This window comes from Globicephala melas, chromosome 10 (assembly GCF_963455315.2).
Source record: "Globicephala melas chromosome 10, mGloMel1.2, whole genome shotgun sequence".
Classification (NCBI taxonomy): domain Eukaryota; kingdom Metazoa; phylum Chordata; class Mammalia; order Artiodactyla; family Delphinidae; genus Globicephala; species Globicephala melas.
The window spans coordinates 80,161,757-80,187,451 of NC_083323.1; the positions used below are offsets into that span (position 1 = coordinate 80,161,757).

The 25,695-nt window shown below is 41.1% G+C and overlaps 1 protein-coding gene across 7 annotated transcripts in view; it reads right to left on the bottom strand.

Annotated features, from left to right (window-relative positions):
- PPFIBP1 (PPFIA binding protein 1) overlaps positions 1-25,695 on the bottom strand; it is a 176,491-nt gene that overhangs the window by 104,614 nt on the left and 46,182 nt on the right. For all 7 annotated transcript variants that reach the window (XM_030830501.3, XM_030830494.3, XM_060305934.2 and 4 more), the window contains one exon: positions 16,411-16,504. The gene's annotated coding sequence lies outside the window, so the exon portion shown is untranslated. The remainder of the gene's footprint in view (positions 1-16,410; positions 16,505-25,695) is intronic.

Genomic DNA, 25,695 nt, shown 5'->3' on the forward strand with positions numbered 1-25,695 from the left:
CTTAAGTCAAAAGTCACTGGCCAGCAGGGTTAAGAGCAAGAAAGGAGAGTTAAGGGGGAGACAGGAAGAAGAGAAAATGGCAATCTGTGAAAAGTCAAGTGAGGTGGCTTGACCTTGATTGAGAAACCTAAGACCAGAGGAATTTAGCAACTAATTTGAAAATTTAATTCAACAAATATACGTGGAGCCTTACTGTTGCTTTAACCAGACACCATGATACGCCTAAAAGAAAGATGACATCTCCTACCGTCATGGCGCTGGTAACCAGTCTTGTTGCTTTGCTCAATTCTTTCTCTAGTAATTAAGTCAACCTCTAAGAAAAATTCACCCAAAAACTCCCTTTAAGATCGCCCACACTGAATAAGAAGCCCTCTTCATTTGTAAGATTTCTGACATATTTGTGTTTATTTTTCAGTGTTGTATAAACCTGCTTGACAAGTATGAACCTACCTCTACGGTTCAAGCAATGCACTTTACAAGCCTTTGTAATAAATAAATATATATATATATATATATATATTTTTTTTTTTTTGTGGTCCGCGGGCCTCTCACTGTTGTGGCCTCTCCCGTTGCGGAGCACAGGCTCCGGACGCGCAGGCTCAGCGGCCATGGCTCATGGGCCCAGCTGCTCCACGGCATGTGGGACCCTCCCGGACCAGGGCACGAACCCGCGTCCCCTACATCGGCAGGTGGACTCTCAGCCACCGCGCCACCAGGGAAGCCCCTGTAATAAATATTTTTTATAAAGAATTGGAATGCTAAATATTCCTTGGGGTTGTGCTACATCTTAGAAAGTGAGTCAAAGTGTTTAAAAATAGGAACTATTTCAGTACCTCCTCATTTATTACAGCATCAAATATGCTATGAAGCTCTTAGCTACATGCCAACCTAGGACCAGGTTCTCTGCTCTGTGTCGTGTCCAAAGAGCTGGTGGAGGCCACTACACACCAGGTGGACTGATAGCAAACTGGGCGTGGCCATGGAGAGACTCTAGCTCTGCAGAAACCTCAAGATTCTAGGAGAATGACTGTGCTTGCCAGGCACATGCCAGTCTAATTCCTTCAAGTGAATTGCTCAACCTTGAGACCCATAAAGTTCAGATGCTTGAATTAGCGAGGTTTTGCCTTAAATATTCATATTCTGGAATCTATAACATCATCATAATATAAGCCAGCATGCAGGGTAAGAAATTATCAAACAAATGCAAGGAGTATTCAGCTGTCCCCAAACACAGAATTGGGATATAGGTTAATGTAAATTTTATAGGCCATCTCATGCCACACCAATTTTTCACTCAGCAAGATCTCAATGAGAGAAAAAAGTGTGTGATCCTACTATACCAGCAAAATACGGGCAAGTCATTTTTCCAGACTTAAAGAACATAATGTGAAAATTCATGGCTCAAAAGGATGCAGGAGTCCAAGGTTTACCTGGTCACAAAAATAGTGTCCAAGATCCTCTTACAAAACAATGAAAAGAAAAATAAAGCAAATTATAAATGAATTCATAGAGAGTGCTGATAATTACCCCTATATTTAAGAATAGTTTTGTTTAGGCAGGAGGGATAGTTACATGCTTCAAAAATAGGTCTTTTCATTATGAACTGCTCGCAGGAGAACTGATATTGCACGCAGGGTACTCTCTAATCTCAAGATGGATGGGGGGGGTTTTCAATTGCACCGCCCAGAGTCAATCTTTTCCTGCTAGCCCTTACTACCGCAACAAAGAGAACAACACTCTGCTTTCAAAAGTGAAATAAGATCCTCATCAGATAACACTGAGTCACTGAGTGAGTCAGTCATGAGCAAAGCAGGTATAAAAGTCTTAGGATAAATCTTAAAGGAATTATAAGCCTAGATCAAGAAACCCCCCCCTACGAAACAATTTGTTTACTATCCCACCTTTCATAGGAATTTCATGGTTTTGATGCCCATTTGATTTCAATCTAATATGCTTTGTAAAGAACCATTGAGTGTTTTCAAATGGGAGGGCAAACAATATCTTCAGATTGTGGTTGGGTTGAATGAAAATTCGTCTCATTATTATTGAATTCTCTCAGCCTACAAGGAAATCAGAATGGCACTTTACTTCGTTTTTCCTCATCTGCATCATAAATCCTTAATAAATCTTAAGGATTTATTATTTTAAGGGCAAATCCCCGAAACTAAAAGACTCTCTCTCTCTCTCTCTCCTAGAACTTTACTATACACCCACTCACAAAGAAGACACTTCAGACATTTAAAATATTAATATATTTTTGGATAGTTGCTTACAAGTTTCCCTTTCGTCAACTCCTCTGCCATCTGTCTTTAGGGCCTAGATTTTTCCCAAAGAGGGATGGGAATGAGAAGGAGAATTTTTCTCCAGTAAAGTGACTTTCGAAAGTTCAGTTAGTACCATATTGCAACCACCAACACAGTAACTGATTCACATAAGGATCAAAGATGAATGCGAAAAACACTGGCTGAATAACTGACTGTTGGGGAACAAGATATGCACATGGTCCCCAAGAATTACCCCACAGACGACTTATTAGTGATTAAGGGGATTGGGTACCTTTACAATGGAGAGGTCCAGTGAACACCAGCTTAATCCAATGATTAAATTTAGCCTAACCACCATCCTGTACCTTCTAAAGAGAAGCAGTGTATTTTTGCTAGCAATGTTTAATCTAAATCTAATCACTAGGAAACCAATGGATGAACCCAGATTGAAAGACATACTTCTAGACAACTATCTCAGACTTTCCAAACATGTTAATGTCATGAAATGAAAAATAAGAGAAAACGAAAAAAGCAGGGAGAGAAGATAGTTCAAAAAAGAGACTAGGGCTTCCCTGGTGGCGCAGTGGTTGAGAGTCCGCCTGCCGATGCAGGGGACGCGGGTTCGTGCCCCGGTCTGGCGAGATCCCACATGCCGCGGAGCAGCTGGGCCCGTGAGCCATGGCCGCTGAGCCTGCGCGTCTGGAGCCTGTGCTCCGCAACGGGAGAGGCCACAACAGTGAGAGGCCCGCGTACCGCAAAAAAAAAAAAAAGAGACTAAAGAGACATGACAACCAATTGCTATTTACCATCCTTATTGAATCCTTCAAATCTACAAAACTACCATAAAAGATATTTTTTAACAGTTGGACAAGTCTGAATGGGGACTGTATATTAAGCCCTTCGAAACAGTTCAAGAAAAAAACACAAAATAGAGAGAAAATGAGAAAACAGAGACGGGAAAAATATTAAGAAAAACTCCAGTAAGTAGGGAATCCAGATCTCTGCTACTAAAATATTGTATTTGCTGTTCTTGTGTGATAGTAACGTCTTAAAGATGTACATATTTAAAGCATTAAAATTTTTACTCTAAACAAAACTTAGGTATTAATCTGATTTCTCAAGTGGTATAAACTGGGCAGTTCTTTAATCTGGATTCATTCATCCTGGCATCTGCCTTTGGATTTACCACCTTTGGATTTAATTTAAGGAATTTTCAGTCTCATGGGTTAATAAATATTCATCCCCTAAGTCCCTCTAACTGTAAAAAGACAAATTAGTGCAGTTGAAAGAAGATTAGCATCTAGGCACTTTTAAAAAACATTTCAAATTTCAGGAGTTTATTTAGCTTTTGTAAGAGTAATTTTGCCCAATGCGGAACCAGGGTCTCTGCCCTCAAACTATCCACAGTTTTCAAGGCCTGGATAGCTCATGTTTACTTTCAAAAGAACTTCTTGGGCATTTTCTATGTTTCTCACAAATCAAGAACAGTTTGCCACTTACAATACTAACAATTCCTACAAGTTGTTTTGACATTTCCTTTTATTTTGAGTGGTGCTAGATTGTTCTGCTTCTTCCAACCTAAGAAGTAGCATAAGCCTAAAGTCACCATATAATGCACTGAACATCCTGAGGGACTTTTGAGAGAAGAGGGTGCTACCAGGGTCCTTATTAACCTTTTATGGAGCATGTCTTTTATATGATTAAAGCTATAGATTTTCTCTTAAACAAATGCACGCATTCATATATACTAAACACTTTGCAAACAATTCAGAAAGTTCAGAGACTCTCTGAATCCTACGCTTTAACTCCAGGTTCAAAACCCAAGTTCTTAAATAAAACTTCCTGGCTTCAAATCCCAGGTCCACTGCTTATTTGCAGTGGATCCTGGGGAAGTTGCTTAAGCTCTCTGGGCTTTCCATTTGATCTTTCAAATGTGATGCTATTCGGTTGGCCAAAAGGTGCCTTCGGTTTTTAAGTAAAAATAAAAGACACATTTTTCATTTTCACCAAGAACTTTATTTTTTGTAGAATAGAGGGTTTTTAAAATTTTTTTTTTAATTTTATTTAGTTAGTTTTGGTTGCATTGGGTCTTTGTTGGACACTAGGGCTTTCTCTAGCTGTGGTGAGCAGGGGCTACTCTTCGTTGCAGTGCGCAGGCTTCTCACTGCGGTGGCTCCTCTTGTTGCAGAGCATGGGCTCTAGGCACGCGGACTCAGTAGTTGTGGCTCACGGGCTCTAGAGAGCAGGCTCGGTAGTTGTGGCTCACAGGCTTAGTTGCTCCGCAGCATGTGGGATCTTCCCAGACCAGGGATTGAACCCGTGTCCCCTGCATTGGCAGGCGGATTCTTAACCACTGTGCCACCAGGGAAGTCCCACCAAGAACTTTAGTGAATAACGTATTCACTCTTTTGTTCCACTACCTTCTGCCATTTTTCAGGTAACTCCATAATTCCATCTTCCCAAAACTTTTTATCTTTTTGAGCAAAGAATTGTTCCAGGTGCCTTTTACAGTCTGCCAGGGAATTGAAATTTTTTCCATTAAGAGAATTTTGTAAAGATCAAAATAAATGGAAATCCGAAGGTGCAATGTCTGGTGAATACGGCGGATGAATCAGAACTTCCCAGCCAAGCTGAAACAGTTTTTGCCTGGTCGTCAAAGAAACATGCAGTCTTGCGTTATCCTGATGGAAGATTATGCGTTTTCTGTTGACTAATTCCAGATGCTTTTCATTAAGTGCTGCTTGCAGTTGGTCTAATTGGGAGCGGTACTTGTTGGAATTAATCGTTTGGTTTTCCGGAAGGAGCTCATAATAGAGGATTCCCTTCCAATCCCACCATATACACAATATCATCTTCTTTGGATGAAGACCAGACATTGGTGTTGGTTGGTTGGTGGTGGTTCACTTCGCTTGCCCCATGATCTCTTCCATTACACATTATTGTACAGTATCCACTTTTCATCACCCGTCACAATTTCTTTTAAAAATGGAGGGACTTCCCTGGTGGTCCAGTGGTAAAGAACCAACCTTCCAATGTAGGGGATGTGGGTTCAATCCCTGGTTGGGGAACTAAGATCCTACATGCCGCAGAGCAACTAGGCCCATGCGCCACAACTACTGAGCCCGGGCACTGCAACTAGAGAGCCTGTGTGCCAAAACCTACAAGCCCATGCACACTGGAGCCCGCATGCCACAACCAGAGAGAGAAAAACCCGCATGCCACAACTAGAGAAAAGCCCGCACACCACAACTAAAGAGAAGCCCACCCGCCACAATGAAAGATCCCCCATGCCACAACTAAGACCTGATGCAGCCAAATATAAAAAATAAATAAATAAAAGTAAAATGAAATAAAAATAAAAATGGAACATTTCTGTTACGTTTAGAGAATCGCATGCGGAAATATGGTCAAGAAGGTTTTTTTCACTTAACTTATGTGGAACCCACACATCTAAGTGACGAACATAACCAAGCTGGTGCAAATGATTTTCACTGCTTGATTTGGATATTTTCAGTATGTCAGCTATCTCCCACGTGGTGCAACACTGATTGTTCTCAATTAACGTCTCCATTTGATCGCTATCAACTTCAACTGGTCTACCCAACCATGGAGCATTGTCCAGCGAGAAATGTCCAGCACAAGACTTCACAAACCACTTTTGACCCGTTCGATCAGTCACAGAACCTTCACACACTGCACAAATCTTATGTTTTGCGTTTCAGTTGCGTTTTTACCTTTCTTGAAATAATAAAGCATAATAGGCCAAAAATGTTGCTGTTTTCCTTCCATCTTCCATATTAAAATGGCTACACAAAAATTCACCAATTTTGATGTCTTTTTTTAAATGCACACTGATATGACAGCTGTCACATACAATCTAACAAAATTGTTTCTAATGAAGTTAAAGACAACTAAATGCTACTAGAGCCATCTTACGGAAAAAGACGGATGAAACTTTTGGCCAACCCAATAATAGTACTAACCTCAAACTGCTATGGTGAGGATTTAGTAACAGTGTCTGACACCTAGTAAAAGCTTGTAATTTCTAGCCACTGCCCTTCCTGTCTTATACCTCCTCTGTTTTGAAAATTTGCATGGCTCCTAATGACCACAGAATTAATTCCAAGCAAACTGCCATTACATTTCCCTCCATCAGATTATGATGTGCCTTCCCAGTTTTACTTAACAATGCTCCACCCTCGCCCCCATGCTCCCTGCAGTACTTGCCCCCTGCTGCTGCTCCCTGTACTTTCCTGCCTCAGTGCTTATACCGTTCCCTCCCCTTGGAACTGCCCTAGCCATGCTACTACTCCTTCCATCTGCCTTGCCACCTACCTACTCCCAACTGCACCCTTCAAGGCTCAGGTTAGATCCAAGCTCTTCCATGGAACTGAGCAGGTTGGAAATAAGTTTCTCCTTCCTTTGTGCTAACCATGGCTCTACCTGCAGTAAGTGTACATTTTATCCTGTTTTACAGAAATGCGCTTCCACAACTTTCTCCCCCACTAGACAAAAGCCCCTGTGTTCTGCTTATCTTTTCACGCTCCAAAGCCCCTGGCCCAGTTTCTTGTACATAGTAGCTCCACGATAAATGCTTGGTGAAATGAATCGTTAATCTGCAGGAAATAATTGAAACAGATAATATCTGAAATTGAATGTCATTTCCTCTCACATAAAATTTCACTAGCTTCTACTTTAATTAAGTCTAGTCCATGGATGTTTATATTGGGGGCCAGGGAGTGTGGCACAGTGTAGGTGTTTCCTGAGTGGAAAAGCTCAGTTTTGTACAACAGACAAAGCTACTTAACAAAAGGGCAGCCACAGCTTTCTACTTGCCTTAATAGAATGTGATAGTCTATCCTCTCTTTTTTGTTTAAAAAGACGTTTTAAGCCTTCTTATTTCCTCTAGATAATGTTTAGATGCATTCACTCATTCAAATACATTTACTGAACATTAACATGCTAGAGGCTGTGCACAAAGGTGAGTATCACAGACACTTCCTCTGCAGAGCTCACACTTGGGGAGAGACAGGCATCTTGCCAGACATAGCACAGGGGCTGTAATTTGAGCTAGAGCTGAAAGGAAGAGCTGGGCGAAGGAGCAGACAACACTGGCAGAGGGGACAGTCTATGCAATGGCCACAAGTCCTAAAAGGCATGCTTGGGATCCAGTGATGAGTCCAGTTTAGCTTGAGCACAGGGTGTACTTCAGTGCGATGGTTAAGAGATTGAAGTCTGAGGTGCAGGGATGGAGCCAGGTCACTACGGAGCTTTGAATTGTTTCTTATGCGGAGAATGGAGTTTTTGAAGCAAGAGGTTGAGATGAACAAATCTATGTTCTAGAGAGAAGTTTCTAATAACAGCAGTGTGGGAGTGGGGCTGAAGTGGAGAGAAGTTGGTATCAAGAATGTTAGAGAAAAAAATCCTGCCAGCCAGGCTCCATGGTGAGATGGAAGAAAGAGTCCAGTGCAGTTCCAGCCCTTAAGTAGTTTTCTCAAAACGTTTGGTGGTCCTCCTGTTCCATCCTCCGGCCCAGCTGCAATACCCTCCACGCTACATCAGCTCTGACATTACTCTCTCTGACAGTTAGTAAGCATTTACCTGAGTTAATTTAATGAACACGGTGGACATGATCTAAGTTGAAAAGATACATCAGATTCATATTGTGCCCTCAAGTGCCCAGGCACCATGGAGCAGATTTCTCCTGGCTCATTCTGTCATTCATTTATTTATTATTCATTCACTTGCGGAGGTCCCACTATGTGTTGGCCATTATTACCCTTCATACCAAGAACATGGGGATACACAAGATGTGGTTCCTATTCTACAGGTGTTCAAAGCGAGGGCAGAAGTGTTAACTGTCATTTACTCAACAAAAGGAATCACTAATTGGCCTTCATCTTATATGAAGCTGTCTAAAAACGTGTTTTGGATATTGGTCACAATAGTAACTTGTAACTCATTTTTACCTTAAATGATTGGCTTTCTACGTGAACTGTAGAGCTGGGCTGAGGAGGGTTCCTGCTACAATGTCTGGGGTTACTTTGCTTATATTACACAGTAGATGTCTGTGAATCTGCCCACTCACTAAAATTTATTTGTAACCCCAAAATCAGTATCAGTGGCACTTTTGCAGTTGTTCATGGCCATGTACAGAGTGGCAAAAAATTTGAGTGCCCGTGTGCATGGTCCCAGCTGAGGTCAAACAAGGCAATGCTCTGCCTTCTCATTTCAGCTTAGCTCTCCTACTATAAATAAGTGTCCTTTTCATGGTCTATCCTGTGCCATGCTTTTCATATTTCTGTGCTTCCGGTTGGTGATTTCAGTGTTTAAAATGGTCCCCAGGCATGAGGCTGAAGTGCTGTTTAGTGGTTCTAAATGCAAGAAGGCTGTGAGGTGCCTGGTGGAGAAAATGCATGTGTTAGGTAAGCTTAGTTCAAGCACGAGTTACAGTGCTGTTCATCGGGAATTCAATGTTAATGTATCAGCACCATTAAATAAGGTCCCTTTAAATGGAAGCAAGGTTATGTATTGGTCAGTTGTGAAGACGCTGTGACAGAAGCTCACAGGAACCTAAGCCCGTGAATCCCCTAGAAGCAACGGTGCAGTAGGCACTAATTCAGCATTTTGGTGACTTTGCAGAATGTCACTACTGCAACAAACAAGAATCAGCTGCATTCTGTCAGGTCAGGAGTACAGAGAACACACTGATTTTTTCTCAGCTCTACCTCCTGAGGATTCAGGAATGCCACAGAGGGAGGAAACAGAAATCACTTTCTGCTAAGTGAAATAAGTCAGGCAGAGAAAGACAAATACCACATAATCTCACTTATATGTCCAACCTAAAAAACAAAAACAAAATAAAATGAAAACAGACTCACAGATACAGAGAACAAATAGGTGGTTGCCAGAAGGGAGGGTGATGTGGAGGTGGGTGAGATAGGTGAAGGGGATTAAGAGGTACAAACCCCCAGTTATATAACGAACAAGTCATGGGGAATATGGTCAATATTATACAGCATAATATATACAGCATAAGGACTATGGTCCATATTATTATAATAACTTTGTACAGGGATCGATGGTTATTAGGCTTATGATGGTGATCATTTCATAACATATGCAAATGTCAAACCATTTTGTAATACACCCGAAACTAACGTAATATTGTATGTCAAATGTATTTCAATTTTTTTAAAAAAAGACAAAAAAATAAAAAAAACAAATTACTTTCTGGGTCCTGGAACACTTCAGTAGAATTAGTTGGTATTTCCTGTGCCTGTAAAGTCACTTAGACACGGTCTCACAAAGAAGGTCAACATAAATGGGTGTTCTGGTATCACCGTGTTCTCTTGGGTGAAAACTTTATGCTTAAAGTCTGATACTCCTTGAAGACCACCTATTCCCTGCTTGATACTTAGTTTTTTGACAACTCCAACAATCTGGGTAAAAGGCCTCTGAAAGGGGTGTTCTGGGCCAGACCTCAGACAAGATCAATTTAGACCCTGAAGAACCAAAAAGCCCACTTTTCTAACCAAATAATCCATTCTTTAATTTCTAAAAATGTATAAACAATAAGACTATTTAAGTCTCACCAAATTACCCAAAACTTCTGAGAATGCCCCGGAATCCCATGTTTCCCCTCAAGCAGGAAGCAACTCCCAGACATCAGTGTACTAAGAAGCCAGCTTCCCTACTCCAAGAATTCCATGCCTTTGAACCAGAAGCATTAACGGAGAATTCCATCCTGTCTTCTTGACTCTTTCCCAAGGTTGAGCTAGTGTTTATTTGTTAAAGAAAACAGTCATCCAAACACAGATCTGTTGAAATGCTTCCAAGCAAGATGAGAGGCCAAGGCAAGGAGGAGGAACAGCTAATCAGAAACCCAGGGCAAGAAAAGCTGGGTCCAAAATAAATATAGTACAAAATGCCCAGAATAGCCCAGAAAGACAGCTGATGACCTTTTCTTCTAAAATCTCTTAATATCACAGAATCAAATGGACCAAATATTTAAAGCCAAGCATATAACTACTATCATGAAGGTAAAGGAATAAAGTAAAAACAAACATACAAACAAGAAAAGATGATGGTACAACAACTTGTGTTTTGAAATACAAACAAAAACACAGACGGCAAATACAATTTACTGTACCTCATTTAGGAGTTGGTCGTCGGCCCGGGATTACGCCTCAGTTCAAGGTAATGGTCACAGGAAGCTGTCAAGGCTATTTCAAACTTTGAAAGCAACCGTAATATTTCTAAGGAGATAGCATATATTATTTTTTGCCTGAAGCTTAAATGAATCTTGCGACGATGCCTGTGAATTGCCACACCCCTAATTTAAGTCTCCTCTTGGTTGGAGCATCTCTGGGCCATGATCTGACAAAGAGAGGCTAGCATTATGGACGCAAGGAACACTGACCACACCTTTGGAATCCAGCCTCATTTCTGTGATTATAACGCACAAAGCCTTGAGCTACTGCTAAACAATGGATTTAAGAATGACTGAAAACCCTTCTCCCACTTCTTTACTCTCAAAGCGATGGAGACCCTGGCTAACTGAAATTCGGGTGCCAGAACCCAGATTTCCCCAGAATACCACAATATTAAACCACAGATCCACTAAGCGGGAGTCAGAATTCCCGCAACCCTCTTCCTCCTTAAAACACTGCTGAGACTACATACGTAAGTGCCATTAGAGATGCTAAGCCCTCCTCATTAACCGCGGAAATGCACGGCGACTTGAGAGAAACACACACCACCTGTGCAGCTACACAGCCAGCGTGTTTGTACGCCCACACACACATGCTCCCTACAGATTTTGATTATTTAGACGTGTAAACATTTCCTGCTCTCTGTCAACAGTTACACTCTTGCATATCTGTATTAAGGAGAAAAAAAGTCAAAGGCACTGACCAGTTTCCCAAGAGGTGAGGAGAAAAGAAAACAACCAAGAATAAAAAGATGGCTATGGGCTTCCCTGGTGGCGCAGTGGTTGAGAGTCCGCCTGCCGATGCAGGGGACGCGGGTGCGTGCCCTGGTCCGGGAAGATCCCACATGCCGCGGAGCGGCTGGGCCCGTGAGCCATGGCCGCTGAGCCTGCGCGTCTGGAGCCTGTGCGTCTGGAGCCTGTGCTCCGCAACGGGAGAGGCCACAACAGTGAGAGGCCCGCGTACCGCAAAAAATAAAATAAAAAAAAAGATGGCTATGACTTTGGCAAGTTAAGCAAAGAGCTTCAAGCAGCCCTCCAACTCCATCCACATGCTCACACACATGGAAGCGTCTGCTTAAAGGAAGGGTTCTAACAGCCCAACTAAATCTCCATTTGATTGTAAAGGTGATCTTAGACATTTGGTGAGAGAGAGAGAGATAACTAAAGGGAAGAAAAATAAAAAGGAAAAGCTTTCGTAAATTTCATGAAGAAAAGAAATTCATTTATGTATTATCTCAGGTTATGATGAACCAATGAAGCACAAGACAAAACCACATATGTGACACAGGATTCCAAACAAGATAGCCATCCCCAAGCAGTCTTTTCAGAATGTTTAGTTCAAATTGCCTAGAATAAAGAATGTTTGGTCCAAGACACATAGTCAGGAGATAGAAAACGTCAAACCGCATGTAATAATTAAAGTGATAGAGATTGCAAGAAGGGTATGGACAAAGGGCACACAGGGACCGAGCTGGGGTGGATGCTGTTCTTTGGGGATGATGCTATCTCAGTGGCTACAAATCGCCTGCTTAGAAACCACTACACGACCGGGTGGAGTGATCCTGTGGGCAGGCCCGCGTAACGGCCTGCACATCCCCATGGCCTTCCTCGGCCTAATGAAGAGGAGGCCGTGCTGAGGTCCCACTTCATTCCTGTGCCTGGGTCCATTCCACCTCAAGGTGGTATAACCAGACAGCTTTCACCACCGTCACCCGTGATCTCAAGAACCACTACCACATGGGAGAGACCAGGGTGTTGCCTGCACTCTAGGCAAATGATACTTCTTCTACTTGTCAGTCGTCAGAGCATCTAAATGTCTTAAAGTACAAACATTCCAAAGTTCTCAGTTTACTTTAAATCTTTCCTACATGTCCTCCTACACCAGCTTCATGCAGATACCCCTGGGTATAAGAGGACAGAAGTAAGAACTTAAAAGTAATTATTAAGTGATAACACTATTTAGTAGTTAATCTTATTTTATTAATTCAGTTGAATCCATTAAATCATTTCAATGCTAGATTTTGTTGTTGTTGTTTTTTGTGGTACATAGGCCTCTCACTGTTGTGGCCTCTCCCATTGCGGAGCACGGGATCTGGACACGCAGGCTCAGCGGCCATGTCTCACAGGCCCAGCCGCTCCGCGGCATGTGGGATCTTCCCAGACCGGGGCACAAACCCGTGTCCCCCGCATTGGCAGGCGGACTCTCAACCACTACGCCACCATGGAAGCCCTCAATGCTAGTTTTTAGATATCATTTTTAATAAATAATTTCTTCAACATCTGGAACCGCAAAACGTATCCAAATTTTGTGATACTCCCAACTGTGGGACTGTAACATGAGAACTGAGAATTTAAGTAGAGACATGAGATAAGGCCAAAGGCAGCTTTCATAATCCAGCTATGTCATATATTTAAATTCAATGTCTTGAATATTTATTTATGTAGTTTAACATAAATATAAACATCTTTTGATGAACAAAGCAAGTGTATGGGAGCTGGTTAAAGTAAATGTCAGTGTGAAAATGAATTTATATATACTCATATGGCCTGCACAACAGTCTGGTCATTTGTTTTTTACTTGCTGTGACGTTCGCTATGTTGTGAACTTAGGTCATATCTTAAAACTACTCCTTCCCCTACTATCATAAGAACCAAAACCTGCTGTCACAGAACTTCTGACCTGGGGCAAACCAATGAAAGAATACAGCATTCAGAAAAATACAGCTACACCCCAAACTTGATATTATTACATTTACAAAACTCACAGAATCTTCCTCTGCCTCAAAGTCTCAGTCTAACTTTCACATTTTACAGATGAGAAAACTGAGAGCCAGGATTAATAATACACCTGAAGTCCCACAGCTAATTTGTAGGGAAGTCAGAACTAGAATTTCAGAGTCTTGGGTCAACTGTTGTCTTTGACTCAACTCACTCTAAAAGCTTCCTTTTTAGAACACTAGATTATTCATTTGTTAGATCATAACCACACTGAGGGCAAAATCAAGCTTAATCTACACCATTTGCCCCAATATCTAGTCCAGAATTCATCAACGAGTGGAAAGGTGCCCCCAGCCACAGCCAGCTGGAATGGACACACTATACCAGCTGCGGTCTGTAGTGAATCACCTACAGAGCCTCTCACCGAAGCTCCCTGGTACATAAGGACACTTGTTTGCAAAATGCCTCTCAAGAATTGACAGTGTAATATATAAAATCATGAATTTCCTTTGTGCAAAATAACCCAGCTTTCCTGTGAATCTCAGCTCCCCTGGTCTCTTCCTGAACTAACAGAGTAAAACAGTTCCAACGACCAAGAGGGTCATCACTGACACACCCTGGAGAGGGACCTGCCAAGGACACACAGACAAATGTTTCTCTTCGTCTTTCCTCTGAGTTTCAGTTTAAGGCGGCACAAGTAGGAAAATATTTTTGTCAGTGTTCACCACACTTAAAAAAAAAACGCTAAGTTAATCTCATATTTTAAAAAAATAATCTGGAAACTTCTACAAAGTATCAGATACAGAGTCAAATGGGTAATATCAGTAATAATAACAATCAGAAAAATAATAAGAATATTGGTTATTATTTTTAGTGCCAGTGCAATGCACCCAGCAGCACACTCCTGACACTATCGAAGTAAATTGTCACAGAAAACCTATAAGGTAGGTGTGTCCATATCCCCATTTTACAGATAAGGAAGCTGGCACAGAGACATCACAGGGAAAGAAAGTAGAGCTGCGATCTGAACAGTCTCCCGGCAAAGCCCACATGCTCACATCCTGTATTTGTTTGAAAAATATATTTATTCTTAGTTTGGTAACTTTACTAAGTTCATTCTTGACTCAAGATTCATACTTTAGGGACTGGCTCTTCAAAGCTTCCTTAAAACAAAAGTTAGACTTAATAAAGTTGTTCAAAAAATGCTTTGAGAGCTCCAGTCTGCCTGCCCAGATCAACTTTTATTTCTCTGTTCATCTCCTAGACTCTTCAGGTCTCCGAAGCTGATTCCTCCTCTGGGTTGTCACTTGTCCAGGCTCTTGATCTGCCTGGTGAAATATCCTAACCGTTTCTAGGGGAGCCCAGACACATCTGTCTTCCGGACCTATTTTCTCTTCTTGTCTGTAATTCCTTCCTGAACCCAACCGAAGCCCTCCTTAGTCGGGGGGGGCAAAACCTTACCACATCACATACATATGAGAGGGCGCTTCCAGCCAGCCACACCCCCAAGAGTAATCTATGTTCCTAACCAGCATGCTTAGAACATCATGCTGAAGCAGACACATCACCTGTCTACCTAAAATCAACTTGTCTGCTTGTAAAGATGTTCACTTCAACATTATTTCACAGGGCTGCTGAATCCAAATTACTGAGTTGTCCCTGACCAAAATACAATCATCAGCAAAAGATATGCACAAAAATACTCACTGGAGCACTATTTATAATACACCCAAACTGGAAACTACCAAAATGGCCAGTAACTACAAAGTAAACATACAATTGAATACCACGATAGTAAAGAAAATGAAAAAAATAAACTATACACAGTATCCTAGAGGCATTTCACAAACATAATAAGCAAATAAGCCAGACACAAAAGAATATAAACTATATGATTCTATTTATATAAACTTTAAAAATAGGCAAAATTATATCAATGGCATTAGAAATCAGGAAATTGGTTACTCTAGGGATAGGGGGAGGAGAGGTCTGGGGTGCTGGTAATTTTCTGCTATCTTGTGATGGTTACACAGATGTGTCCACTTTGTGACAATCATTCCATCAAGCCATCCACTTATGATTTGTGCACTTTGCATAAGATACTTCAATAAAAAGCTGACTGAAAGACGCCCTGGAGGACATCTGGTCTGCTCTCCTTAGATGGCATAAGAGTAGCTATTTCCCGTAGATGTTAAATACCTCAAAGGCACACAGGAAATCCGCGGAAAGGCTGGTCTAGACATTAGATCTCTTAACTCACTCTCCAGGTACCAAAGCTACCTCTCAAATTTGGGAGGATGTTTCTCTAACTTCCTTCCTTGTTGTGACTACAGCAAAGGTTCAGAAGGGTTAGGATCACATTCCTGTTAAGAACACAACCCAGAAGGTTCCGGGCTCCAGCAACAACTGTGCCAAGGATGAGCGTTTAAACACTATTTAGAATATGGCAAATCAGCAAAGTCAGACGGCACGGTGTTCACACCCTACGTTCTTCCCCTCTTCCAAGCTGTGTGATCGTCTGCACGCTCTTACCTCTCTCTGAACCTCAGTATCCTCATCTGGATCACCATCACTGAAATATTAACTCCTACTTTACAAGGTTGCCAGGAGGATAACACAAGGTAGTAGTGTCAGAGCAGTGCCTAGCACGTGGCAAGCACTCAGAAAAGGCATTCGTTGAATGAGGATTGATTGAATTGGTCAAGTGCTTGTCACTTAATAGAAGTTCAATAAATAGTTAAGTATCATTATGATTACTGAGCAAAAAAAACAGGGAGGAAAGGAGTAAATGAGCTTATATGGAAACACCTCACTTCTCTAAGCCTGTGGGGTCATTAATGGGTCGACCAACAATTCTCACTGACTTACATGGGGCACTAAAACGACCTGTGGGATAAAGAGCAATAAAGGATTTGAGAACAGGGCAGTGCTTTTTATGTGTTAACCAGGTCTGTGTTTTCCTTTCTCCACGCAAATAAAGATTTGCTCACTGACTGTCACAACATGTCAAAGTTCTACAACCACCTATGTTAGTCACATTGCTTTTAGAATTTAAAAAATTTTAAAGGGGGTGGTGGGTCATAAATTCTCACAGACTTAACAAGGAGACTACATAGTCAAGTAACTTTACTCCTGGGAAAAAATTTACACACTGAGTGTACTGAAAGGTCTTAAAGATGTCACCAATGAACAATGATGAGGAGGGAGTTTACTTACATTTAAAAAAACAAGTTTAATATTGGTTTTTTTCTTCAGCTCTTCAAATCTTCCATGTACTGATTAGCAATCTGATCCATGAAGTTCTCTTATACTGAAAAGAAACAAATATAAAGAAGATAAATTAAAACTCACTGCAAACTATAACACACCATAATAATTTACCATGTAATTTACCTAAATTATTATATAAGCAAAGAACATCAAACTAGAACATCAAACATCAAATTGCAAACACGTGTGCAATTAAAAACAATACAATGTGTTAAGGACCAACAGATTTAACTGACTTCCTTCCACCTGTCTTTCTGCTCTTCCTTCTCTCCCTTCCTTTCTCTTCCTTCCTCCCTTCCGGCGTTCTTTTTTCCTTACTTCCTCAGTTACTGGACAACCTCAAATATTCCTTGAAGCCTGACCTTCAGCAGAAACCCACCATCATTAATTTTTGTAGCACAAAGTACCTGGCACATGTTGGGTACTTTATAAATGTCTGCTGAGTAAATGAATGAACCATAGTTTACCAACACTCAGTTGTTAAGGCTTTAAAAAAATGAGGAAATTTACTATTTTCTTGTCCAACAAGAATACATAAACAATATATAGAAACATATACACTGTTCTTTAGACTTGTCTGATTCCTGTATCTTTTCTTTTTCTTTTTTTTTTTTTTGGCTGCGATGGGTCTTCATTGCTGCATGCAGGCTTTCTCTAGTTGTGGTGAACGGGGGCTACTCTTCGTTGTGGTGTGCAGGCTTCTCATTACAGTGGCTTCTCTGGTTGCAGAGAACGGGCTTCAGTAGTTGTGGCACGTGGGCTCAGTAGTCGTGGCTCGCAGGCTCTAGAGCACAGGCTCAGTAGTTGTCGTGCACGGGCTTAGCTGCTCCGCGGCATGTGGGATCTTCCCAGACCAGGGATTGAACCTGTGTCCCCTGCGTTGGCAGGTGGATTCCTAACCACTGCACCACCACGTAAGTCCCCCTCATATCTCTTTTATTTTATTTTATTTTTTGTTGTTTTTTTAAAATAAATTTATTTGTTTTTATTTTTGGCTGTGTTGGGTCTTCCTTGCTGCGCACAGGCTTTCTCTAGTTGTGGCTAGCAGGGGCTACTCTTGATTATGGTGCATGGGCTTCTCATTGTCGTGGCTTCTCTTGTTGCAGAGCACTGGCTCTAGGCGCGTGGGATTCAGTAGTTGTGGCATGCGGGCTCAGTAGTTGTGGCTCACGGGCTCTAGAGCACAGGCTCAGTAGTTGTGGCGCACGGGCTTAGTTGCTCCACGGCATGTGGGATCTTCCTGGGCCAGGGATCAAACCCATGTCCCCTGCATTGGCAGGTGGATTCTTAACCACTGTGCCATCAGGGAAGCCCCTGTATCTCTTTCAAATAACGTATACTTAGAAAAAATTCCCAGTAGTCTATATGTGGGCATGAACATCCTCACCATTACAGTACTACCATATATTTTGGTCGTGAAGGAATGCTTAGGAATAGTAAAAGTTCCAATACCTCATAACTACCTCCACCCAAATGAGAAAGCTGAGTGTCTCCAAGTTAAATACTAGAGACGTTACCTCACATGTGCTTTTCAAATGTATATATGATCAGGGCCAGTTCTAGACAAAATTATGAAGTAGGAGTGTAGCTGTTTCCTTCTCTCTGCCCTTTTGAGGAGCCAGTGATCTCACATGTTTGATTAATCAGGGAAGCGATAGGATCAGCTCCAAAATTCCAACAACTTAATGCATATGGTTCTTGAGAACATTTTCATTTAAAAAAAAAAAAAAAAGAGCTTCAGAAGAGGCAGGTGCTTAACACTGAAATAAAATGTGTTACTAAAATGGAATTTGGGCATGAATGGGGGATAGAGGTTGTCTTGAAGGAATTTCTCAGCTCAAGTAAGATTCTGTCCATTCAGCCTCCCCTAAAGCTGACTTCATATATGACCCTATATACACACCAATCCAGGTAAATTTTAAGCAATTAACAATGCATACATAAGCAAGCCTGATTTTAAGACCAGTGTGTGCTCCAACAGTAAACAGGTATATTAATCAGCAGTTTTCAAAGTGAGTATCTAGGAACCCTGCCCCCCAGGTGCTTCTGAGAACAGAGGCGGGGCTGAGTGGATGTGTGGTAGCAGGCAGAGCAATTTCACCTTTATCTGTTTTATACTTTGATCCAAGATTTAGTTGGAGAATTGGTTCCTTGAGCTGCTTATAAAAGGGTGCAAACTGTTAACAGTGATTACATTTAAAAAGCTAGGGCAGAAATCCCAATGAGCTTATAACGTAGCTGATCGAGAAACATAATCACACCAAAATCCAACCACCATCTCTAACAGGGCCTTTATGGGAAAATGTGAGTTCCAGCCTGGGTCCCGGAGCACAGGTCAGCCTGAGTCAGAGCAGGCATGAGCCAGGCCTTCTCTTCCTTGCCACCCAGTGCCCTGAAACAAAGGGCAGAAGGAGGGCCCCTACACTGCCACAAGCACTGAACTCACAGTGAGGGCATGAGACTAGGGTGGGGAGGGTCTGTGAATATTGCAGAGGTGGGGAGACAGGGGGCTCCAGCAGGGAGCCGGACGCAGAGACTTCTGTGAGTCAGTCACTTCTCCAGGCCCTGCCTCATCCCCATCAGCGTCCTTGCTAGAAATTACATGTGCAAAGTTTAGGTGTTTTACATATGCCAGGGCCTTGAACAGGAATGAGGAAGGAGAAACGTCAGTGGAACAGTTTAAGGAGAAGAAAAAAATATACCTATGTTCTATAAGGCCCACTTCAAAGCAACATGTAAAATTAGAAAACAATTTTTTTTAAGCGTATTATAAGAAAGTATTGCCTGAACTTGCTCCAGAGGAATTCAGGTTAACTAAGAGGCAATGGGTACATTCAATCCCTCCCTCAGCACAGAACTCCGATTATTTGGCCTAACCAGGACTGAATACATAAAAACATTTATAAACATGAACCACTAGATTTTTTGAGTTTCCATTGTGAGCCTTGTTAAAATAAGTCAAAGATATCCTTTGTGATACAGTTTTGATCAAATTCAAGAGACTTTAGTCATTTCCTTAGAAACAGATGTAAGCTATAAAGATGAACTAACCAACAGTCAGCCACTCACAAAAAGGCTCACTGACAAGTTTAATTTAAAAACAAGAACACATTATTAAACTCAAAAGTAAGCCATAAAAAAATCTGAACCCATGCAAACAACATTTCTAGCAGAAAAACCCTTACTGTAATGACAAGGATAATTACAAACAACTTTTTATATGACTCACAAACCTTTCCTACACAGAGGTTACAAAAAACAAAACCCAGCCTGTATTTGCATCCATTTAATAAAACAAACCCTTAACATCCTTCCCAAATCTCAGATTTCAAATACCAAGAAAATTCTCCAAACCACTAAATAAGTGACTTCTGTATATCCCTTTGAGATGGAAAACACATGTATTACTACTGCTTATTTTTTAAATCCCTCTGATCTTGTAAAGCATTACCATCATAACTGAGAGCAACATGTTAGACTAATAATTGTTAGGAAGCAAAGTTACTGTTTACTATAATAATGCCACATTTCGTATTTTAAAACTAAATGGAATCCAAAGTTTCTATTCATGTTAGACTTAAGTGTCTAAAGCAGGAGTCTGTATGCAGAGCAAATACGGTCTGCCACCTGTTTTTATAAAGTTTTATTGGAACACATCCATGCCCATTTGTTTACATGTCATCTACGGCTGCTTTTGCAAGACACAGTGACAGAGTTGAGTAGTTGCAACAGAGACGGTAAGGTCTGCAGAATATAAAATATTTGTTATCTGATCTGGCCCTTTAAGAAAAAGTTTGCTGACCTCTGGTCTAGGAAACAGCTATTTCAGTGGACTAAATCCTGAAATGAGAAACACTAATCCTGGTGTAGTCATCTCGCTGGGTAACTACCTAAGTCACTTCACCATTGACGCTTTTTCTCATTTACAACACAACAAGTCATATGTATTGGGAACTTGTGTATCAGACACTATTCTAACGGCTTTACTTTTAGTAAATAAACAACAAATTCATTCATTTAATTCTGGCAAAAACAGAGGGAAGTGAATGATTATCCCCATGAAACAGATGAGGAAACTGAGGGAGAGGGGTTAAATTAACCTGCCCAAGGTCACATTTCTGTTACATGGAAAAACTGGGAACAGAACTCAGGCAACCTGGGTCCCGTGCTGGTATTATTACTCTCTGTGCTGTACTGATAATAATTTTAATTTAATAAAAGTCACAGATAATAAAAGGAAATGTCAAAAGGTTAGTTAGAAATGTTAGGTAAGTACAGTAAAGTACACGTCTGCATGGTTTAGGATAAGATACCTAAGATAATAATAATATAACTGGACTTCCACAGACTCTTAAGACCCTTCTGATTCTAAGATTAGAGCTAATCTTAGGGTATTGGGAATATAAAAGCCTACAATACTCTATTTTTTACCAGGAGAAATCAAAGACAAACAAACTGACCAATGTCTATCGTTCCCTTGGTAAACAAGGCCTCTCCAGAAAGGGCAGTTCAGGCCCTTCAGAAAGCCTTCAGGATAAAGACGTAACCAGCGGGACCCTAATCTTCCAAATTTGTTCCCATTGCTTCTTATCCTCCACCACTTTTTTAAAAATAAATTTATTTATTTTTTGCTGTGTTTGGTCTTCGTTGCTGCGTGCGGGCTTTCTCTAGTTGCGGCGAGCGGGGGCTACTCTTTGTTGCGGTGCGCAGGCTTCTCACTGCAGTGGCTTTTCTTGGTGGGGAGCACAGGCTCTAGGCACGCGGGCTTCAGTAGTTGTGGCATACAGGCTCAGTAGTTGTGGCTCGCGGGCTCTAGAGCGCAGGCTCAGTAGTTGTGGCACATGGCCTTAGTTGCTCCGTGGCATGTGGGATCCTCCCAGACCAGGGCTCGAACCCGTGTCCCCTGCATTGGCAGGTGGATTCTTAACCACTGTGCCACCAGGGAAGTCCCGCCACCATTTTTCCATTTGGGAAAAGGCTGAGGGAGCATCAACAGAAATTATGGAATGACTACTCTTCATATCTGCAGCAAGAAAGCGCTAGCCAGATTATCAACCACTACATGGTTCAGGAAGACATCCCCTTGCTGAGTCATCCCCACCGCATCCAGAAATTCTCCAGGATGTCTGGGGGAAATGTGTCACCTAAATGTGACCCAGTGCTCTTTTGTACTAAAAGATAGGTTTATATGATCCAAATATACCGCTAAATTACTCATCACCAACTTCACACTTAGATAGAGATGATCATAGTCATCTTCTTAGGCTAGTTTTTGATTGGTTCCCATATCTACAAAGTCCAAATCCTTGAGTTTGACATTTAAGACCCTCCTCATTTTATCCCTTACTTACTTTTCCAATCTTATTCCTGTTTTTGGTCTTTCATGTAAACTGGATGGCCTGCTCTTTCTCCAGCAAATCATGTCGACTCATGCTTCATCCCTCTACTCTTGCTTCTGAGGCCATACTCAATCCAGACTCCCCTTTTTCCACTTCTACTGCCAACATCGCATCCAGTGTACAGGCCAAATCTCTGTGCTAAATATTGTGGAATATAATTTGTATTTCCTATGAGGGTTGGATCTTCACAATCCAGGAGGGGAAACAAGTACATAAAGGACTAAACTAAAGATGTATATTAAAGGTTCAAAGTGCTACAGGACCCAGATCAGGGGATCTAAAAAGATGTTAGAGAGAGGCCATCACTGAGTCGGACCTTGAAGGAAGGGGGGAACCTTATAGAGTGGTTGAGTTCATAAAGTCGTAGGGGTAACTATATAGGATAAAGGTTTACATCATAGACTTCAAAGCCAGATAGTCCTGGGTCCAAAATCCTGGCTCCCTTTGACCGGAAATAGGGTGTGTAGGAGTTACAATCAAATAAATCAGGTTGATGCCTAACCATGCCCCAAACCATATTTGTAGCCAGTCCTCACGTCTTGTTCAAATAATAAAGCCTTTCATATTATGCCCCCATGTAGTCTTCCCATCTCTCACTGCCAACAGCGTTTCATGTTTCAACCCATTCATTCATTTGGGCATCTAATCACACATTGATTTCCACTGTTTAAATATTCCCAAAGTATGTTTTGCCTCCTGAATGAGATTTTGTTATCAAAGAATAGACTGTTTCAAATAGACCCTTGGCATTTTCAAATTGTAGGTTCAAGGTTCCTGACAAGTAAGGCTAGTTTAGCTGAGAAGTAAATTTAAATTAAAAACTTGGGCTGTTTGGCTAGTGACATGGGGCCCAGCCAACCATGAACATCTGTATTCCAACACAGCTTTGTTTTCTGCCTCCAGTAACTCATATGAACAGACTGAAAACTTATTTCTATGTGGGATGGTTAGACAAAAAGCTAACGGCTAGGACTAGGGATAGAAGTAAAGATCGAGTGAAGCAGTACAAGAAAGTGATGACTCTTAGCGGAAAAAAAAAAAACGCAAAAAAACAGAGGTTAAAGAGTTGAAGAAATTATACATCATGTATATTTGAAAATCTGAGGCTGGACAAAGGGCTTCAGACTAATCCCTTCAGTGTTAAAAAGGTTAAGTGTCCAGTTTTGTGTGTGTTCTCACAGTACTAAGCACCATGCTGTAAACACCAGCTGAAAGAACAACCTGATAATCTCCGAGGTCCCAGAGCCCTCGGTGATCCCACTTTCCATGTCAAAATCAAATTCAATAGTCAAATTTCCCTCGAGGTTGCAAAATTTTAGTATTCACAATGTCTACTGACATATTACATCAAATAAGGGCCACGTTTTTATTTATTTTTAACACCTTTATTGGAGTGTAATTGCTTTACAATGGTGTGTTAATTTCTGCTTTATAACAAAGTGAATCAGTTGTACATATACATATGTCCCCACATCTCTTCCCTCTTTCATCTCCCTCCCTCCCACCCTCCCTATCCCACCCCTCTAGGTGGTCACAAAGCACCGAGCTGATCTCCCTGTGCTATGCGGCTGCTTCCCACTAGCTAGCTATTTCACATTTGGTAGTGTATATATGTCTATGCCACTCTCTCAGTTCATCCCAGCTTACCCTTCCCCCTCCCCGTGTCCTCAAGTCCATTCTCTGTGTCTGCGTCTTTATTCCTGTCCTGCCCCTAGGTTCTTCGGAACCATTTTTTCTTTTAGATTCCATATATGTGTTAGCATACGGTATTCATTTTTCTCTTTCTGACTTACTTCACTCTGTATGACAGACTCTACGTCCATCCACCTCACCACAAATAATTCAATTTTGTTTCTTTTTATGGCTGAGTAATATTCCATTGTATATATGTGCCACATCTTCTTTATCCATTCATCTAAGGGCACATGTTTTTAAATTAACATGTTTCACAATCATATTTGTGTTGTTTAGTAACAGCTTGCCTTTTTTTAATCTTTTATTTTATTTTTTTCAGTACGCAGGTCTTTCACTGTTGTGGCCTCTCCCGTTGAGGAGCACAGGCTCCGGACGCGCAGGCTCAGCGGCCATGGCTCACGGGCCCAGGTGCTCTGCGGCATGTGGGATCTTCCCGGACCGGGGCACGAACCCGTGTCCCCTGCATTGGCAGGCAGACTCTCAATCACTACAAAACCAGGGAAGCCCAGCTTGCCTTTTTTTAAATTCTAAAGTTTTATGCACAGCTTTGCCAATATTGGCAAATTATTTTTTATTTCCTAAAAAGATTCTAATTCAAAGATTCTAAGAAATTTTGGAATTCAAAAGTTGTTATTCTTTGCACTTTTTACTGAATTGATTGAAGTGATTAAAGTCTGCCATAAAGTTTTATGTAAAAATAAATATATGCACGACTGCACGTGTTATGGGGCAGTACGCTGGGAGTGGAGGTGAGAGAATGAACACAGCTCAGCTTCCAGGCACACCGATTTTCCTTTGTGACAAATACTTTAAACTTCATTTTTTTATGACAAATATCATGGACCACAGTGAAAATCTTACATAACAACATATTAAAACTTCATATGAAAAATATTACGAACCATAATGTAAAATTTACCTGTTATATTTAAACAGTGGATTTCAATTCATCTGGGGGCAAGAATTTTAGAGTAGATGTTCCCATTATTTGCACACTTCTTGAAGCATAGGGGTAGTTTGGTAGAAATCAGAGATTGCTGACTGCAGTCAGTCATGTCCTCAGAGGGAAAAATATTCTATAAATGTTCTGTCCCTTATGAAAATATAGGAAAAACAACTGCACTACCCCTAAGACTCTGGTCTCCATACCCAAGAAATCCTATAGATTCAAGTCCTTCCTCCTCTATCATTAATTAATGTGTTACTGCAAATATCACTCAAAAAATATGAGATCAAACCACTTGGATCCCACAGCATTCCGAAAGAGCATTCTGAACTAGTGTTAAATTTGTATAGTGATTGTTTGAATTAAAACAATGACTTCAGCTCACTGGTATATAACACTTTATCACGCCAGTAGAACTCTGTGAACCAACATACCCCGGTGAGGTCATCATAGCTCTGGAAAATGGGCTGACCCATTATGAACTCCATCACTGCTGACTCAGCAGTAAGGACTCTTCCCGTTAAACTGCCCCACATGGGATAGGTGTGTTTTCTTTGTCAGACTAGACCCATGATCTCTGCATCATGTGTGTTTAGAAAGAAATGGATTGGTGGGTTCACTGACTTATTTCCTAAGAATTACGCTCCTGAAATATAAGGAATTGAATATATATATATATAGGCTTACATATATACATTCAAAATACAAGACCACCTTATAATAAAGAAGTGTCCAAGTATATCCAAAGCTGAGAGTTTCCTGCCTAAGAGAGGTCCAACTCAGCTACCTCCTGTTAAAAATCCTGTCAACCACCATAAGACCTGGGGCTTTATAGACTTATTTAAACTAGAATAAGATGTATTCGTTTAGAAAAACACCAGTTAAAATACCTATTTGATTTTCAGCTTCCATATTCAGAAAGATACAATGACCTATAAATTTTCTAAATCTCAAAAGAGAATCCATAGCAATTATAAAAAAGGATACAGGATTAAACATTTAATGTTCCACTCCTCATGTACCCCTAACCTTCAATAAGAAAAAAATACAAGGGACAAAATGAAGCTCACCTCTATCATGAAAGGTTCTACCCCACAAAAAGGCAACCCCACTTCTTTCAAATCATACCGTCCAAGGCTGACGCCCTAGCTTTTCTTATCCTCTTCATGCTATCAAGAAATTGTTTGCTCT